This window comes from Ctenocephalides felis, unplaced genomic scaffold (genome assembly GCF_003426905.1).
Source record: "Ctenocephalides felis isolate EL2017-DRISC unplaced genomic scaffold, ASM342690v1 CF-g0.4_SCAFFOLD_01604, whole genome shotgun sequence".
Lineage (NCBI taxonomy): Eukaryota > Metazoa > Arthropoda > Insecta > Siphonaptera > Pulicidae > Ctenocephalides > Ctenocephalides felis.
This window is the reverse complement of record NW_020537758.1, coordinates 34,890,111-34,910,152: the sequence shown is the minus strand read 5'-3', so window position 1 is coordinate 34,910,152 and position 20,042 is coordinate 34,890,111. Positions and strand designations below refer to the sequence as shown.

The following is a 20,042-nucleotide window of genomic DNA, read 5'->3' as shown; positions in this document are numbered from 1 at the left end:
TAAGTAAATAAATAGAAGCAACTTAAGAAGGCTCGAAATATGTTCAAGTCATTAGGTTCGTGTTTTCTAGAGCTTGCTCATTTGCTAAAACCTATATTTTCAGGTAAATTTATTATATAATAATAAACTACTACGTTTATATTTTATTGTTTAACTAAATTTTGCGATTGTTGTTGTTGTTATTCAATTGTTTTTCCTATTCATTAACCGGTGAATTTTGGAGTTTTAATTAATTTTGAGATTAATTAATTAATTTAATATTTAATTTAAGAAAGAATCTTTTGGAGGAATTGAAGGCAGAAACCAGAAAAGTGCGGTATGTTCTAGCAAATTAAAAAAAATGTTATAATTAAAATTGGGGACTATATAATTCTTGTTTTGATACTCTTTTTTAACACAAATCATACTAGTAGAACATGGTTTGTTAATACAATCACACTTAATAACTGTATTTTTAACACTTACGGCATGAGATCAAATCACTTGTGTTTAAAACAACTAAAACCAAAACAGTACATTTAAAAATAATCCACATGTTGAATTGTTTTTTTTTTTAATTTTATCAATATTATTTTCACTGAAACATTATTTATTCATTCTGTAATTATTTGATTAGTACTTTTATGCACGTACACAATTTTGCTTCCTTACATCAACTGACGAGCAGAAACCGCGAGTGTCTATCTAGCAAAATGTTTGTGGACGATTCGAAGCTTCTCAATATGTGGGCCGTAGAAAAATTCTATTATTACATTGTCTTTTTTTACATCTCCAACATTATAATCATGGGCGGTAAACATAGAACAAACAAATCTGCTTTACACTGTATGATTGTTTTCAGCATACCAAAGATGGTGCTGGTGTGCTTCAAATTCAGCGTTTGGTTTACAATACAGATTCTCTAGATATAGTATACAATACTTTAAACGTTCAAGTACCAATTTTATTTATTGAAATATATGTTTTTTATTGAGAAAAATGTTTAATTTTTTCTCATCATATTTTTGACGACATATTTGTGATTTTGTTGGCGTAGATTTTGTTATTTTTAATCAGGGTTATCTTTGCTACATTATATATTCAAATAAATCTTATCTAGAATTGAACCTACATACAAACAAAATCAGACAGAATAAAATCTTCGCTTATCTAGTGTCTGCGCGGAAACTCACGTTAGGCTTTACTTTAAGGGGGGAGGCTGTAGTATGATATCTCTCTTCTTTTGTCGTTAATTTATTAATTATTCTATAATTCATTGTCTTCCTTTCTATGGGAGAAAGCAAGTCTTAAAGCACATTCCCTAGCTACTATGTCAAAGTTATTATCTCTACCTCCTCGCATTGTGCACTAAAACGTGGGCACTAGAAAAAATCGTTTTTCGTCTAGAATTTCTTGAATTTTTCGTATACAATATGGGCACTTGGCGAGTTGTGATAGGAACGTAATAATTTAAATAATATATGCGTAAGTGTAGTAATGTTTAATGCCACTTGTAATTGTATTAAAAACTTACTGATAGTTTTTGCAAATTGCGAAGACCAATCTTATCTAAATCTGATTACCAATTAAATTGAGTAGGTAACATTTGTAGATTTTGTCGATGTTTTTATATAATTTCTCCACAAAACTTGCCATACAAGTTGCTTTCTTTATATTGGCTACTTATGGATTTTTACATAACTTTTTATTATATTTTGAATTTCATTAAAAATTAAATAATATATTTTCATATTTGTTTTTTAATATATTTTTTGACAAAAAGTATGTTATTATATTGGATCAATAGATTTGAGGACTAAATAAAATTATTGTTAACATATATTAATTATTGATAACAAATGATATTGTTATTTATATAATTTTTAAGAAATTATTTAAGTTATTATGTAAATGTATATTGTGTATCTACATCTGCGCGGAAACTTCTGATATCTATCCCTTCTTTTATCATTAATTCATTAATTATTTTATATTAATATTATCATTTGTTCTCTTCTTGTCTACGGAAGAAAGCACATTCTCTGACAAATAAAGTTGTTATCTCTAACTCATCGCATTGTGCACTAAAACGTGGACACACAAAAAACGTGTTCTTTCAACAATTTCTTAAATTTTTCCTATACAATTTAGGCACTTTGCGTGTAGTCGTGCTCGAAACGTAAAAATTTAAATAAATGTGCATGTGTTACTACGAGTATTAGGAAAGTAGTTGGGAATTGTATTAAATATATATTGATAGTTTTTATGACTTATTCATAGTTTTTGTAAAAGCCAATTTTACGTAATTCTGATTACAAATTAAATTGAGTAGTTAACTGAATTTTTATAATTTCTCCACAGAACTTGCCAATTCACTTGCTCTCTTTATATTGCTACTTATGGATTTTTAAATAACTTTTTATTATATTTAGTATTTAGTTGATATTAAATGGTACATTTTCATATTTATATTATTTAATGTAGTTTTTGACATAAATATGGTTTTACATTGGATCAATAGATTTCTGTACTAAATAAAATTATTACTATTACTGGAAATCTTTCCATTAAATGGTCCTTCAAACCGGATCTACTTTTGGCTATTATCGTATTTTAATTTTATTTGATCAGCATTTTTTTAATTTTATTTGATATTAATGACATTTTAAGATGTGACCTGTTAAATTTCTGTCGATGTAATCATATAGAAACATTGATTTAATCACATATAAACATACAGTTTATATATATATATATTTATATATATATATATATATATATATTATATTGTTATTTATGTATCCTTTAAGTAATTATTTAAGTTGTGATGTAAAGATATATTGATACAATTGAAATTAGTAGAGATATATATTTTTTATTTATGTTTTTTACATTTCGTGTAATTGCAAACGATAATCTAATCAGTCACTAATTGCATTTAAATTGGAAGAGGACAACTGTAGGTTTGATAAATACTCGTGTTATTAAGATTTTTTGCCATTTAAAATCCAAATTTATATAAGGGCATTCATCAATTTTTTAATTACAATATTGAATTTTGAACATTTATTTGACAATTTTTCTGGGTGACACGCTCTATTAAGATACTTTTATATAATCTTCATATTCATATTATATTGATAGACTTATAAATTATTTTTGATCAGGCGCTTAATACCAAGTAAGCAGTATATTTTTCTGATATTTAGTCCAATATGATATTAGTCCATTTTGCTATTTGTCCAATAACTGGGAAAGCTTCTCGACAGAAATGATTTAATTTCAGAACTGAATATAATTAATGAATTTATATAAATAATGTTTAAATTTCTATGAATGTAACCACATAGAAACATATAATAGAGTTCGATTACAAATACAGTTCTTTCGGGTTTTGATGGTTCAAATAGAACAAGGAAATGTATATATTTCACATTAATTACAATAGATTGGCAATAAAAAACTATTTTAAATGTTTATGCATTTCTTTTTGCAACGCATGAACAATATGCATTGCGCATACAAAATTTTCTTGTTTGGTTTGTATCATATTTTTACTATTTAATGTAAGTGCTCCGACAGTTACATAAACATTCTTTTTGTGTAATATATATGGCATTATTGTAATGTTGAGAACCTCTGTCTTAACATAAGCAAACTATGCTTTTGTCTCACTCATTTGTATCGGTAATACAAATGACGTCAAATCCAGTCTTGGGATTTCAAACTAGTTTTGTTGACTTGTTGGTAAATACTAAAATATCCTGATTTTGTTTTCGGAATTGCCATAAAATCGTCGTAGAGTCATTGTTTTTTTGTACAAAAATAAAATATGAAGCAGTGATAACTAAGATGATAACTAACTTTTACTGGCCGTTTCAATTTCAAAGAATACAAATTTTTTACTAATGTTACGATGTGTAGCAAAACACTGAACTTCTCTTCATTGAATGAAATAAAAATAATTATTTTTTTCATTATAACTTCTTTTTCTGTCTTTTCATATAATAATAACTAACAACGCTATCACTGCTTATAAGACTATACATGATACTTTTTTTTATTAATGCGGTGTCTGAAACACTGGATTATTGTCCATCTTTTATTCTGTGAATTATAAATTATTATTTTAAATTATTGTCTGTCTTTTCATATAATAAAACTTACAAAACTATGACAGCTTATGAAGTTATGAATGAAACTTTTTTTGCCCAATTCTCGCAGATGAAATACTAGACTTTTCTCCCAATGGAGTGTAATATAAATTACCATTTTTTCTTGCATTCTTATTTTTTTATCTTTATTCATATAATAATAGTTAATAAACTATGATACCTTAATAAACTATGAATGAATCTTTCTTTTCCTATATTTGCATATATGAAATACTAGACTTCTCTCTCATTAGAGTGAAATATAAATTATCATTTTTTCTTGCATTCTTATTTTTTTATCTTTTTTATATAATAATAGTTAATAAACTATGATAACTTATGAAAATATGAATGAAATTGTTTTTTCCCAACACTCAATGAAGCAACAGGCTTCTCTCTTTCTCTAGGTAGTGAAATATAAATATCATTTTTTCTTCCATTCTTATTTTTTTATCTCTATTCATATATTAATAGTTAATAAACTATGATAGCTTATGAAACTATGAATGAAACTTTTTTTTTCTATATTTGGGTATATGAAACACTAGACTTTTCTCTCTCTATGGAGTGAATCATAAATTATTGTTTTTTCTTTCATTCTTATTTTTTTCTGTTCCATTTTTTTTCTATTTAAATAATAATAGCTTAATAAACTATGAATGAATCTTTTTTCGCCTAAGATTCTTACAGTACACTTACTTTCTATAGAGTATTTTAAATTGTTATATTTTCTTCCATTCTTTTTTTTCATTCATATAATAATAGCTTATCAAACTATGATAGCTTATAGAACTAAGAATGAAACTTCTCCCCATGAAGTTAATTCTAAATTTTTTTTTTCTTATATTCTATTTTTTTTTCTTTCAAATATCAATAACCTAAAACTATGACAGATTATAAAACTAAAGAATAAAATTTTTTATTACTAAATTGCTATGTGAGCTATACTAAACTTCTCTCCATGAATTCTAAATTATTCATTTTCTTATATTCTAACTTTTTTCTTATATTCTAACTTTTTTCTCACTTTTCATATAATAATAGCTTTAAAATATATGATAGCTAGTAAAACTAAGAACGAAACTTTTTTTGTCACTTCTCCTTGTGAAGTTAGTTCTAAATTATTATTTTTTCTTATATTCTATTATTTTTATTCTCAAATAATAATAACTTATACAACTAAAACAGCTTATAAAACTACGAATAAAACTTTTTATTGCCAATATTTCTGTGTGAGCTATACTAGACTTATCTCTATGAATTCTAAATTATTGTTTCTTGTTATATTCTAATTATTTTCTTTTTTTTCATATAATAATAGCTTTAAAATGTATGGTAGCTTATAAAACTAAGAATGAAACTTTTTTTCGACACTTTCTCCCACGAAGTTAGTTCTAAATTATTATTTTTTCTTATATATGTTTTTTCAAATATCAATATTTTATAAAACTATTATAATCATATTATATTATTTTTTCCATTCTTTTTTTTCTATTCAAATAATAATAGCTTAACAATCTATGATAGATTATGAAACTATGAATGAAACTTTTTCTTCCCAGTATTCTGACACTAGACTTTCTCTCTATGGAGTGAGTTTTGAATTATTATTTCTTCTTTCATTTTTTTTATTCATATAATAATAGCTTATCAAACTATGCTAGCTTATAAATCTAAGAATAAAACTGTTTTTCATTACTTCTCCCTATGAAATTATTATTTTTTTTATATTCTATTTTTTTTTTCAAATAACAATAACTTATAAAACTAAGACAGCTTACAAAAATAGAAATCAAACTTTTAATTGCTAATAGTGAGGTTTGTGTTTCACTAGATTTCCTGCATAAATTCTAAATTATTAGTTATTCTAATATTCTAACTTTTTCTCACTTTTCATATAATAATAGCTCTGAAATGAATGATAGCTTATGAAACTAAGAAAGAAACTTTCTTTCGTCACCTCCCCCCATGAAGTTAGTTCGGAATTATTTTTTTTCATTCTATTTTATTCTTTTCAAATAACAATAACTTATGAAACTATGACAGCTTACAAAACTAGAAATCAAACTTTTAATTGCTAATAGTGAGGTTTGTGTTTCACTAGACTTTCTCCATAAATTCTAAATTATTATTTGTTCTTATATTCTGTTTTTTTCTTACTTTTTATGTAATAATAGCTTTAAAATGTATGATTGCTTATGAAACTATAAATGAAACTTTTTTTGCCACAATGGTAGGTTAAGCAACAAACTCTTGATTCCAAATCCTTTAATTTAGGATCGTTATTGTTATCAATTGTTAGTTATAATTATATTTGTTTGCATATTATTTTCACGTGAAAAAATAATTTTGACAATAATAATATATATTTTATATAGAACTTGATCGATTTTTTAGTAGTATTAAATCGTAATGCTTTTTTTTCTATTTTGTTACTGTATATTGTTATTAAGAATATGTAAAATATCAAAATATTTTGTATTATTTTATTAATAAATATTAGTAATATTTCTTATGCCAAGAGATTAATGCGCTTGTGGTTTTTGTGATGATGCCATAAATATTATGTTTAAAACAAATATATTGCAGTTGGAACTTCTCTTCAACCAGAACATCTTTTTTTAAATGCATTTAATATATTCAAAATGAGCTATATAATAGATTATAAAAGTTCAGCTATTTACAGAAAATGATACTACTGACAAGTGTAACATTATATTTAAAACTTTTTCTGAATTATATCCAATAAATGCATATTTTAGCAAAATAGCAGCTAGTATTTTTATCAGTTATGTATTCACAAGTTCTAATTTTTTTTTTTCAAAAATATTAAAATTAGTGTCTCCACTCTCTGTTTTCCTCTTAAAAATTAATATAATTTTCTCATTTTGGGTGATTAATATTTTATTTCCTTTAATCTATTTAAACCAATTTTTATTTACTTTTGAATACAAAAGAGTAATGAGAATTATGTTTTCAAAAATTCACTGTATGCTGAAGTTTATTACAAAATTTTTTATTGCACTCTTTTTTAAAACATTTATTTATTAACATGTCACACATAATATAATTTACTATATCTTTGTTCACAAAAAAAATCTGTTAATTTCATTAAGTAACCGAATATTTTGAAAATTTTCTGATTATTTACTTTTAAATTTATTGAAATATAACAATTTTTTTATTGTATTATAAGTTTTACAACTATTCTAAGAGGATTTAGCAATTAAAATAGCCTTTGAAAACTCAATATTATTTGGCTAATGAGTGGGATAAATGAGAAAACAATCTGATAGTACTCGAATAAATTTAAAAAAAACTTTAATTTTAAATATTTAAATGACTTCAAAGATGAACTTCTTTAAAACACTTATAAATTGTAAATTTTCTTGATTTTTGAATTCGAATTTTGATGTTGAATTCAAGAATGTTGTCTCTCAATTCAACTATGTCGTATCAACAAGAATTTTTTTTATATTTATCAAAATTGATCAATATTTTGAAATAGGAAAAAATAAAATATTAAATAATTAAAAAAAATAAAATAAAATTTGTTTTTATCAAATTTTACATATGGTTTTTGTTGTTTTCATGAAAATAAATTTGTATTACTTTGATATCTATATTGAAACATATATTGTTTAATAGATTTATTCTACGTTGGCTGTCTATATATATATATATATATATATATATATATATATATATAGTATTCTAAAAAATGTTTACAATAAATAATAATTTAAACGATTATAAACATTAATTTGCATAATTATTATTCAAAATTTCCATGCATTTTTAGAATTTATACTCGTTGATAAAACGTTTAAATAAAATTGATTAAATTTTAAATTTGAATAATTAAAGTCAAGTTTTTGAGGTAATGCTAAATTTTGAGAAGATGGCTTTGATAAGATAAAAATATATAATTTTCAGCATTTTTTTAAATACAAGTGAAAGTAAATGATTATTTTCTCCAAAAGGTGGTATCTTTAATTTTAATTTAATTTCGAATAATGATATGAATTTCAAAATTTTACTTGAGAAACATATTGCAAATATTTTTAATTTTAAAAGATTATTTATACTTTTATATTAAACTAATGCAAGTACTAATATTTGCAACAAGATGTATGTAAAATTATTTATACTTTTATGTTAAACTAATGCAAGTACTAATATTTGCAACAAGATGTATTTCTCAAGTATATGCTGTTTTTGTAGTAAGTTATGTTAACGTAATATATTATAATTTACGATTTTATTCAGAATTATTACATTTAAATTACTTTTTTCCTAAAATTATAAATCGCACAGTTATAATATTTTCCGCTTAGTAGTTTCACAAAGATTGTATATTTTCGTGTTATTGTTAGCTATAAAGAATATGTTCATGACTTTTCCAATGTTGTTATTTATCGTATTTGACAAAAAAAAATTCTAAACATTTTAAATTCAAAACTTCATTCTAAGAAATGGATTGATTACCATTTCACCATCTTCTATTGAAGGAAATTTATTTATTATATCAATTTTTCTTCGAGCTTAATTTTCATACATATCTTTTGATCATTCATAGTCAATATTTCTTAATATATATATATATATATATATATATATATATATATTTATTTATACATTTTCAAATGGATTTTTTCCAGAAAAAAAGCAATATTAAATTATTACAGCGGGGTAATTGATTTCCCTAAATATATTTTAGTATATTTGAGTATGCTGAAGGATATGGCCAGACAGTCAGATGTGATTTCTGGCGATGTAAATTTTGGCTTCATTTTAATTGCATTAATTTTTGGTGTTTTCGTATTATTGTTAACTATAAAGAATGTGTTCATGACTTTTTCAATGTTGTTACATATTGCATTTAACAAAAAAATTTGATCTAACATTTTAAATTCAAAACTTCATTCTGAGGAATGGATTACCATTTCATTATCTTTTTGTGAAATAAATTTATTTATTATATCAATTTTTCGTCGAGCTTAATTTCGAAGGGTTTTCGATTATTCTTAGTCAATATTTCTCAATACCTATATATATATAAATACATTTATTAATTTTCAAATCGATTTTTTCCAAAAAAATTGCAATATTAAATTACAGCCGTATAATTAATTACGTAAATATATTTTAGTATATTTGAATATGCTGAAGGATGAGACTAGACAGATAGACGTGATTTCTGGCGATGTAAATTTTGGCTTTATTCATTAATTGCATTAATTTTTGATATTTTCGAATTATTGTTGACTATAGAGAATGTGTTCATGACTTTTTCAATGTTGTTACATATCGCATTTAACAAAAAAATTTGAGCTAACATTTTAAATTCAAAACCTTCTGAGGAATGGATTACCATTTCACTATCTTCTAGTGCAGGAAATTTATTTATTAAATCAATTTTTCGTCGAGTTTAATTTTCAATCCATGACCCATCCTCAAAATTTTTTATATATGATACTTGCTAAAGGTAGGATCTTTAACATATTTATTGCTTATTTTTTGCTGAATAATGTATTTGTTATAGATCGCATTCTTTCAATGATTGTCCTTGTGCTTTTTAATGGTCATTGCAAAGTTTAATCTTATAGCAAATTGTTGGTGTTTGAATTCAAAGGTCTTTTAAAATCCCTTGGCATAATAATGATTGGTGGTAGTAGTTCATCTGCCCCTTGCTGGTTCTGCATTAAAAATATTTTCCTCAAAGACATTATTAATTCAATTTATTATTAATAGCCTAGTCTCATTATAAAGTGGCGGTAGAAATATATTCCATAGTAGGATAATTGGTGAACAATTTTTATTGATTGTGTATTTCTGGTACATGTAATAAATTTAAAAATTCTCTCAAGTAAATCACATTTTGTTCTAATTCATTACGGACATATATTTTATATAATTTAAAATTTTGCTTAATTTATTAATTGCATTCATATAGAGTGCAATTTGTTGCACTTGCATGTTTTATATAGAGAATGTATTCGTGACTTTTTCAATTTTATCATCTGTTGTATTTAACAAAAGATTTTTAGCTAGACATTTGAAATTTAAAACTTTATTCTAAGAAATGGATTTGCATTTCACTACCTTCGAGTGAAGGAAACTTATTTATTATATAGATCCGTTGACATTAATTTCTATCCAGAACCTTCGGTCATTCTCTACATATTCTTACTTGTAATACATGAAAAATGCAGGTCTATTTTCTCTAGTTTTTTTATAATTTTTAGCTGAATCATGTATCTATCAAATTTAGACCGCATTATTTTATTGATTGTCCTTGTGCTTTTTTAATAATCATTGCAAAGGTTAATATTATAGCAAATTGTTGGTGTTTGAATTCAAAAGTCTTTTAAATCCCTTGGCATAATAAGAATTGGTGGAAGTAGTTCATCTGACCCTTGCTGTTTTTTTATTAAAAATATTTTCCTTAATGACATTATTCATTTTTTTTTTTTACTGATGGCCATTAGTCTTATTATGAAGTGGCGGTAGAAATATATTTCATTGGAGGATGATTGGTGAACCAATTTCATTTAAGATTTAATGTTTTTTTTAAGTAAATAAATATTTTTTTAAAAAATCACATATTTCTAAATACATTTATAGACATATAAAAAGTTGTTTTAATTAAAAATTTTAGCTTAATTTATTAATTCAATTTATTTTTGGTATTTTCGTATTATTGTTTCATATAGAGAACAATAACATATTCCTGACTTTTTCAATTTTATCATCTGCTGTATTTAACAAAAGAATTTTAGCTAAACATCTTAAATTCAAAACTCCATTCTAAGAAATGGATTACGATTACCATATCACTATCTTCGAGTGAAGCAAACTTATTTATTATATAGATTGTTGACTTTAATTTATATCCAGAGCCTTCGGTCAGTTTTTTTTCTAATTTTTAGCTAAATCATGTATCTATCAAATTTAAACCGCATTATTTTATTGATGGTCCTTGTGCTTTGTTAATGGTCATTGCAAAGGTTAATCTACATGAAATTGTTGATGTTTGATTTCAAAGGGCTTTTAAATCCTTTGGCATAATAAGAATTGGTGGTAGTAGTTCATCGACCCTTGCTGTTTATTTATAAAAATATTTTTCCAAAGACATTATTAATTTAATTTTTTATTAATAGCCTAGTCTCATTAAGAAGTGACGGTAGAAATATATATTTCATTGTAGGATAATTGGTGAACAATTTTTATTGATTATGTATTTCTGGTACATTTAAATTTAAAAGTTAGGTGAATTACAGATTAATTCTGATTCGCTTATAGACATACATGTTGTTTTTTACCTGTTATTTTAAGCTGATTTATGTAGTTTATGGTATTGACTTCACCATTGTTGGCTGCTACGCCTTTAGATCTATCAATTTATCATTGGATTTCTTAATGTTGAAAAATGTTTTTCGGAATGTAATATTGTTTGTAGAATTGTTCGATGTTAAATTTTGGGTTCTGGTTTGGTACTTTTAACTCTCGGTGCAGGTTTTAATAAAAAAATCATAAATTTTATTATAATGCTAAATAAAATGCTAAATAAAATTTCAGACTTGATTACGGTTCATAAATAAATTTGAAGATAACTTTGTTAGTTATGTTTCTCTGTTTTTTCTTTCAAATAATATTAGAAATCAGTTTTATGAAATAAATAATAATTAATATGATTGTAGCTTCTATAACCTTTTAAAACGTTTTAAATAAAAAAAGAAAGAATTTTATAAGTATTATAATTATATTACATGTTACATATCTTATAATTATTTGTATTTTTAAAATTTGAAGTTTTTTATGCTATTTTAGTAAATAGATAGATAGCTTAATAGTCACCTTTTGCAATGGTAATTTTTATTATCAATTATTTCATTTAATATTATTATTTCAAACAAAAGCTAAAATAAAAGGCCCAAAAATATTAATTTTAAAAGGAACATAAACTATAGAGCGTGAATCCTATAACACATTTTTCAATAAATAGGAAAAAAAATTTATTATAATTTCGCAGTAGTACGCATGCTTTATTGTTGTTATGAAGCAACATTTGAAGTTTCTAAATATTTTTAATACAAAATTTACAAGATAAGTATCATTGAATTTTTAACTAATTATTAATACGTAAAATTAGAAAAGAATCTTTATTATAATTGTGCAGTACACAGGTTGTGAGCAACATTTGAAGTTTATAGATATTTTTTTCAATACAAAAAATTACAAAATAAGTATAATTGAATTTCACAAATTATCACATATTTTATATACATAGGTTTTGTTTATAAAAAGTGTTTCGTATTTGTTTGCAATCGAATGATTAATAACTTTTTATTTGAATACTAACAAAATATTTTATTATGTTGATAATAATTACAATCGTGTTATTAGGTTCATTGAAATAACCTTAAATATGAATTTTGCAATTCGAAGGGTGTGCCTATTTTTATAAAAAAAAAACTGTTTAGGCGAAAGCGTTTTTTGGCATCTGTTGTCCCACTATATTATTATATAGTTATAATACCAAACAAAACAAAATATATTTATATAGCAAAATGAAAAAAATTTAAATATTTTTGAATTTATCTGATTCTACATAATTCGCATTTTGTATTACACTGTTTATATCACAGAAATTCTAATTTGGAAGAAAATTGCAGACTTTTTAGTTTAAAAAAATTTAATGCTTTTACTATAGATTGAAAGAGATGTATAAAATTAACTTAAATCTGTTTATAATATTTTACCTTTTTTCTGGTCGATACTATATCATATCATATAAATTTTACTTGCAATTATTATTTTATTTGTTAAAGATATGAATGAAAAAAAATTATTGGCCAGAATAGTCACATATGCAAACCCTATAACTTATAATTTATAATTTTTAACATTTTCGTGAAGCAAATTCTGTTTCAAGTTTATGTATCAGAAATTATTGAAAGTTCTCGTTATGGCTATTTTCATAAATTTTCTTTCCGTTTATCTTTAATTGTTCGGAGCAGGTGGCGAAGACGATTCTTGCCTTCTGTTTGGTGGAAACAAAATAAATTTTCAAACATTTGGAGTTTATTTGATTTTAGAAACCTTTCACAGCTTTTCCTTCGAATATGATTATATTCATATTTCGAAACAATTGAAAAATTTCACATTTTTTTGGAAACAAAGTAATAAATAAACTAAAACTTGAAAGACACATTTGAAATTAACTGATGATCATTTAACTAGAATTTTTTCTAATATTTTACAATCTTCTCATTTCTGGTTCATATTTTATATTTCATAGCATGTTCACTAGCGATTATTTTTTTATTTGTTAATGGCAATATATGCAAACAACAATTTTGTTCTCATTTATTTGAATGACCAGTATAGTATACATGTTAAACCTATACCTTATGAATTATATTTTTTTATTTTAGCATTTCATGAAGCAAATTATCGTTCCAGAGTTTTTCTGTTCGGAAATAATCACATGCTGTTATGGCTATTTTCAAAATCGTTTATCTTTAATTGTTCGGAGCAGGTGGCGAAGACGATTCTTGCCTTCTGTTTGGTGGAACAAAATTTTCAAACATTTTGGAGTTTATTTGATTTTAGAAACCTTTCACAGCTTTTCCTTTCGAATATGATTATATTTCATATTTCGAAACAATTGAAAAAATTTCACATTTTTTTGAAACAAAGTAATAAATACTTTAACTAAAACTTGAAAGACACATTTGAAATTAACTGATGATCATTTAACTAGAATTTTTTCTATAATATTTTACAATCTTCTCATTTCTGGTTCATATTTTATATTTCATAGCATGTTCACTAGCGATTATTTTTTATTTGTTAATGGCAAATATATGCAAACAACAATTTTTGTTCTCATTTATTTGAATGACCAGTATAGTTATACATGTTAAACCTATACCTTATGAATTATATTTTTTTATTTTTAGCATTTTCATGAAGCAAATTATCGTTCCAGAGTTTTTCTATTCGGAAATAATCACATGCTGTTTGATCAGGCTATTTTCAAAAAAAAATCGGTTTACCTTTAATTTTTCAGAGCAAGAGGCGAAGACGTTTCTTGCCTTGTTGAATTAACACTTTGGATTCTTGAATATTTATATAGTCATAATAAACAAAATATATTTTTAAACATTTTTGAGTATATTTGATACTATAAACCTCTCATAGCTTTTCATTTCAAATATGAATATATTTCATATTTAGAAAAAAATAGCACATTTTTTTGAAACAAAGTAATAAATACTTTGAATAAAACTTGAAAGACACATTTGAAATTTACTAATGTATATTTAACTGGAATTTGTTCTATAATATTTCGTATTTTATATATTTTCATAGCATTTTTACCAAAAAATTATTTTTTATTTGTTAATAGCATATGTAAGATATGCAAAAAACAATTTATGTTCTCATTTCTTTGATTGGCCATATAGCATACATGCAAATCTATGCCATATACGATTTTAATTATTCCACTGCAATTTTTGTTAGAAGTAGTAGTTTATGGCATTTATATGATATGTGAAAAACTATTTTCATTTTTATTTTATTTATTGGCCAATATAGTTATAAATGCAAACCTATGCCTTATGAATTATATTTTTTTATTTTTAACATTTTCATGGAGAAAATTATCGTTCCAAAGTTTTTCTGTTCGAAATCAATGCTCCTTGAACAGATTTTGATCATTTTCAAAAAAAATTTTTTTGGTTTATCTTTAATTTTTTAGAGCAAATGGCGAAGATGTTTCTCTGTCTTCTTGAATTAACTCTTTGGATTCTTGAATATTTATATAGTCATTATAAACAAAATATATTTTTAAATATTTTTGAGTATATTTGATATTAGAAACTTCCCAGCTTTTCATTCCAAGTATGAAACTGTATTTCATTTTTTCGAAAAAATTTCTGAGACATTTTTTGAAAAAAATAATAAACGGATCCACTAAAATTTGAAAAATACATATGAAATTAACTAAAATACGTTTAACGAGAATTTATTCTATATTATTTAACAATCTTTTTATTTGTGGTTCACATTTTGTACCATCTCTTTGTATTTTTACCAGCAATTATTTTTCATTATGGCATGTATAAGATATGCAAAAAACAATTTTTGTTCTCGTTTATTTGATGCCTCTTATAATTTTGATGTTTGCAATATAGAATATTTTATTTTTAACATTTTTTACCAAGCAAACAACTCATTTCTGGTTTTTTCTATTCGAAATTAACAAATGCTTCTTGTTCATAATTATGTTTGATTTCTCATCGCCTTGACCTGACCTCGTCATGAGTTTGACCCCCAAAGTATTTAACGAATATAAAATCGTTTAAATATTTTATCAACTGACCCACAATGTTAACAAATTTAAAAATCTTTTGAATAATTATATAATCGACACACAAGTTTACAATTACATTTATTTTGTTGCATATTTTAAACACAATGTTTACTAATGTTTTACTGAATAACAAAATTATAAATTTTAAGTTTCTATTTGCTGATTCAAAGGCTTGTAATATAAATATTTAAGAAAATCAAAATTTGATTTGAATTTGGTTTACAGATAATTTTTTTATACGTAGCACCAAGCAAAATTAATTATTCATATTTAATTATAGTATTTTTGTGTAATTTTATAGCAATTAAAAAACATTTTATTTTAAGTATTAAATAAATCGTCTTTAATATAGTTGAACATACATAGTTTAAATATGTATATTGAATAATTAAAAAAAAATTAGTCAAAAATTGCCTTAAGATTTTTATTTTAATATTACATATTTACATTAAATTTTACTTAAAGAATTAATATTATAAAAACTATTTTTAAAACGCTAAAAAGTTTTAAATACAAATCTAAAAGTATTAAATATAAAAGTAATAATTTGTAGTTACTCTATAATAATATATATTTTTAATTATTTAATATTAATAGCAAATTTTATAAAACATACACGACAAATTTTAAATACATTGTTGACATTGTGTTTAAATTTTTATATACTGTTTTCGGAGATTAATTTTGGATGTTCGTTAAAATTTTTTGGAATTTTATACAAAATATTTTACACAAAATATTAAATATCTTGTTAAAATTGTTTTTAAATTTTCATGAATTGTGTTCGCATGTTGGTTTTGAGATTTTATTAAAATTTTAAAATTTTAGTTTTCTTCAACTTTATTTAATGCAATTAATTTCAAATCTTGTTAGTTTTAAAATCTGCAGAAAAAATGTGTAGTATCAATAAATAATATGTGATGTGTTTTTATATATTTTAATATATATATATATATATATATATATATATATATATATCACCCAGTTTTTTGGTTTAATTTTGAACTTTTGTTAAAATTTAAACATTTTGTTCTTTTTTATTTGATGTAATTTAGTTCAAATTTTATTATAGTCTTGTGCAATTTTCATAAAATCTGTAGAAGACATGCCTAATATAAATAAATAACTTGTGATATTGTTTTCAAGTTTTAAATCTCATTCATTACTGTTAAAGATTAAAATTTCTCATGATTTTTCTTTGTGGCAACTGAATTCAAATTTTATTACAGCTTTGAACACTTTATTCAAAGTCTGATGAAGGAATGCCTAATTTTTTTAGATGTTATAAATTTTCATCATAAAAATAATATCCTTAATAATTCGATGCAGTTGTAGAGCATAACATTCAATATAATAATGATAAATATTTTCTGGGTTTTCCTTATATAAGTAATATATATTAAAAATTTTATAAACTAACAGAATTTAACGTAGATGATAAATATGATACCACAAAGGCAAATGTCGAAGTTTAGTGAAAATGCATCATTTGTCTCGACAATTTTGATTTTTAATTATATTTATATGTTAAAAGCAATGTCCCAGTTTGATAAAATTCCTCTTAGATTGCAGCACATTATAAATATTTTGTAAACATTGTCTGTTTTCCTGATAAAATCATATCATTTTTATGTTTCACACTCGAAACTTCTTTAACATAAATATTTTTTTTGTATGATTGAAGTTAACCTATTTTTCCTAATTCAGTACTTCAAGGGTAGTTCATCCAAGCCACTTCAGTTTATCCACTTTGCTTATTTTTATAAGATAAGATAGAACTATTTTTTAGGTTCTGTACTCGAAATTTTCAGTACTACAATCTTAGTTAATCGATGCAACGTCAGTTGTTGTTCCACTTTTCTAATTTTTATAGGATAAGATAGAAACATTTTTAAGGTTCTGTACTCAACATTTTCAGTACTACAATCTTAGTTAATCAAAATAACTTCATCTACTTTTCTAATTTTTATAGAATAAGATAGAACAATTTTTAAGCTTCTATACTCGAAGTTTTAGTACTTCAATATATGTCAGTCCAAACAACGTCATCCACTTTTATATTTTTTATATAATAGAAGAGAACCATTTTTAAGGTTCTGTTTTCGAAGTTTTTTTTACTTTAATATTAGTCAGTCCACACAACTTCAGGTCATCCATTTTTCTAATTTGCATAGGACAATATTTCAATATTAGTCAGTCCAAATAACTTCAGTTCATCCACTTTTCTCATCTATAAGGTTCTGTACTCCAAGTCTCAGTACTTCTATATTAATCTGTCCAAACAACTTCAGGTGATGTACTCTTCTAATTTTTATAGGATGAGGTAGAACCATTTTTAAGATTCTGTTTTTGAAGTTTTTGTACTTCAACATTAGACTGTCCAAACAACTTCAGGTCATCCACTCTTCTAATTTTTATAGGATGAAATAAAAACATTTTTAAGGTTCTGTACTTGACATTTTCAGTACTACAATCTTAGTCTGCCCAAACAACTTCAGATTATCCACATTTCTAATTTTTATAGGATGAGATAGAAACATTTTTAAGGTTCTGTACTCGAAGTTTCAGTACTTCAATATAAGTCAGTCCAACCAACTTCAGGTTCTAAGGTTTCCAAAAAATCCTAAGGTTTTATACTCGAAGTTCCAGTACTTCATTGTAAGATTTTATTTTTTAACTTTAATAATATTTGATTTTTGCGGCTAAAATTACACGATTTTTGAAGTTTCTTACTTTGAAAATTTAGAGTAAACTTTCATTTGAGTATTTTTGTAATTATTATTTGAACAGCAATCAGAACTAATCTGAGTTTTCTAACAACCCAGTAGTTGCTTTTTATTTTTTGTAATCACATTTTCATTAAATGCTATCAATTGTGATATCAATGTTTTAAGACATTTTATTTGAAAATATGATAATTTTTGCCTTTTTAAGTTACAACATCTTGATATCAGGTTGCACGTAGTGCGAGACTTTAAATAAAAAAAAAATAACAGATAAAAAATTATACGTAAGATGATTTAAAAAAAAGCTGGTCATATTTATTTTATATTTCTACCTATTTCTATTTAAGATTTTACTATTGCAGTTGCATTATCTGTTTCATATATTTAATTTTTCACTTTAAAATAATATTTGTAACTCATTATGTGTAATTGATGGCATCTCAGTATGAGACTACTTTTGATATTACATTTTATGAGAAAATTAATAAAATATTTTAAATTTATGAATATTTACAATAAAAAGTTGCTACAATTTTAAAACATACTAAATAATCCTAACTTAACTTCTTTATACAAAAATGTATATTTACAAATATTTATTATTTTTACTATATAATTAATAATTTTTAATATAATGCTATAATACTAAAAAATATAAAATATTATTTTGTATATACGTTTCAAACATTTATACTGGGGATACATTAGACTCTAGAGGTGAATCTGTATCAAAAATTAACTTTTGCTAGAAACTTAATAGGAAATGATTTATATGAAAAATGAAGTTTTTGATACTTTTAATCCTAAACCAAATTGTATGTAAATTGATCGAAATAATTAAATTGGTACTGAATGATAGTGGTGAATAGAATTTTACAAATAAAGCATTTATTTCATGAGACGCCAATAAGATTTTTTTTCATAGTCAAAAGCCGAAAATCAAATTGATACAAAGAGAATAATAATATATTCCATTATCATATGTAAACATTTATAAATGTTTGCAATGCAATTTTGAAAGATGATTTAACCTCCCTCGATATTTAACGTAAAATGGTATTTAATTTCAAATTGCACGTTTATTGCAATTTTAGGAATATTATGCAATATTCTCAAACATACGCTTGAAGCATTTTAATCAAATTTAGTAGTCTTAACACTTTTTTCAAATCACCAGCAAATGTCAACAAACATTTTAATAACATTTTAATGAGTAATGACTTTTTTTCGAGGTTGCATTTTCAGAAAGTGTCTTTAGAACAATTGATGTGAGCGAGCACAGAAGAGTTACTAAAGGTACATGTAAAAAATTGGTTTGTGGCAAAATAATTGTTAGTAACAAATTTTTTTAAAAAAAGTGAAAAAATTTATTGTTGGTTTTTTAAGTGTTCTCGAACGCATTCTGAAGGGCTTCAGACTTCCTCATTTTTATTATACATCTCGTCCAACCTTTTTCTATACTTTGATTTCCAAAAATTATATATGATGAAGCCTTCAGTGTTGCTCTTTCTGATAACTAATTTTGTAAATTGGCCATTTCGACGTTGATTCACAAAAATCTATCAATCAGCTTTATCTGCTATCGCCTGTAATCTAATCTCAACTTGTTTATAAAAATATATATATTTATAAATATATATTATTTTTATCAGACAATATTTTTTAATATAATGCTATAATACTAAAAATGGAACTCTGTAATCTAAGGTTATTAGGAAGGAAATCTAAGGTTTATATATCAGGAAAAGTTGGCAAATGTCTTGTGGCATAAGAATTTTCGCCTTTGGCTAAATTGAA

At 23.9% G+C, this 20,042-nt stretch overlaps 1 pseudogene; it reads right to left on the bottom strand.

Moving 5' to 3' along the window:
• The window catches only part of LOC113373660, a 47,713-nt pseudogene extending 47,178 nt beyond the window's left edge, over positions 1-535 (bottom strand).
• Between the last annotated feature and the right edge of the window lie 19,507 nt (positions 536-20,042).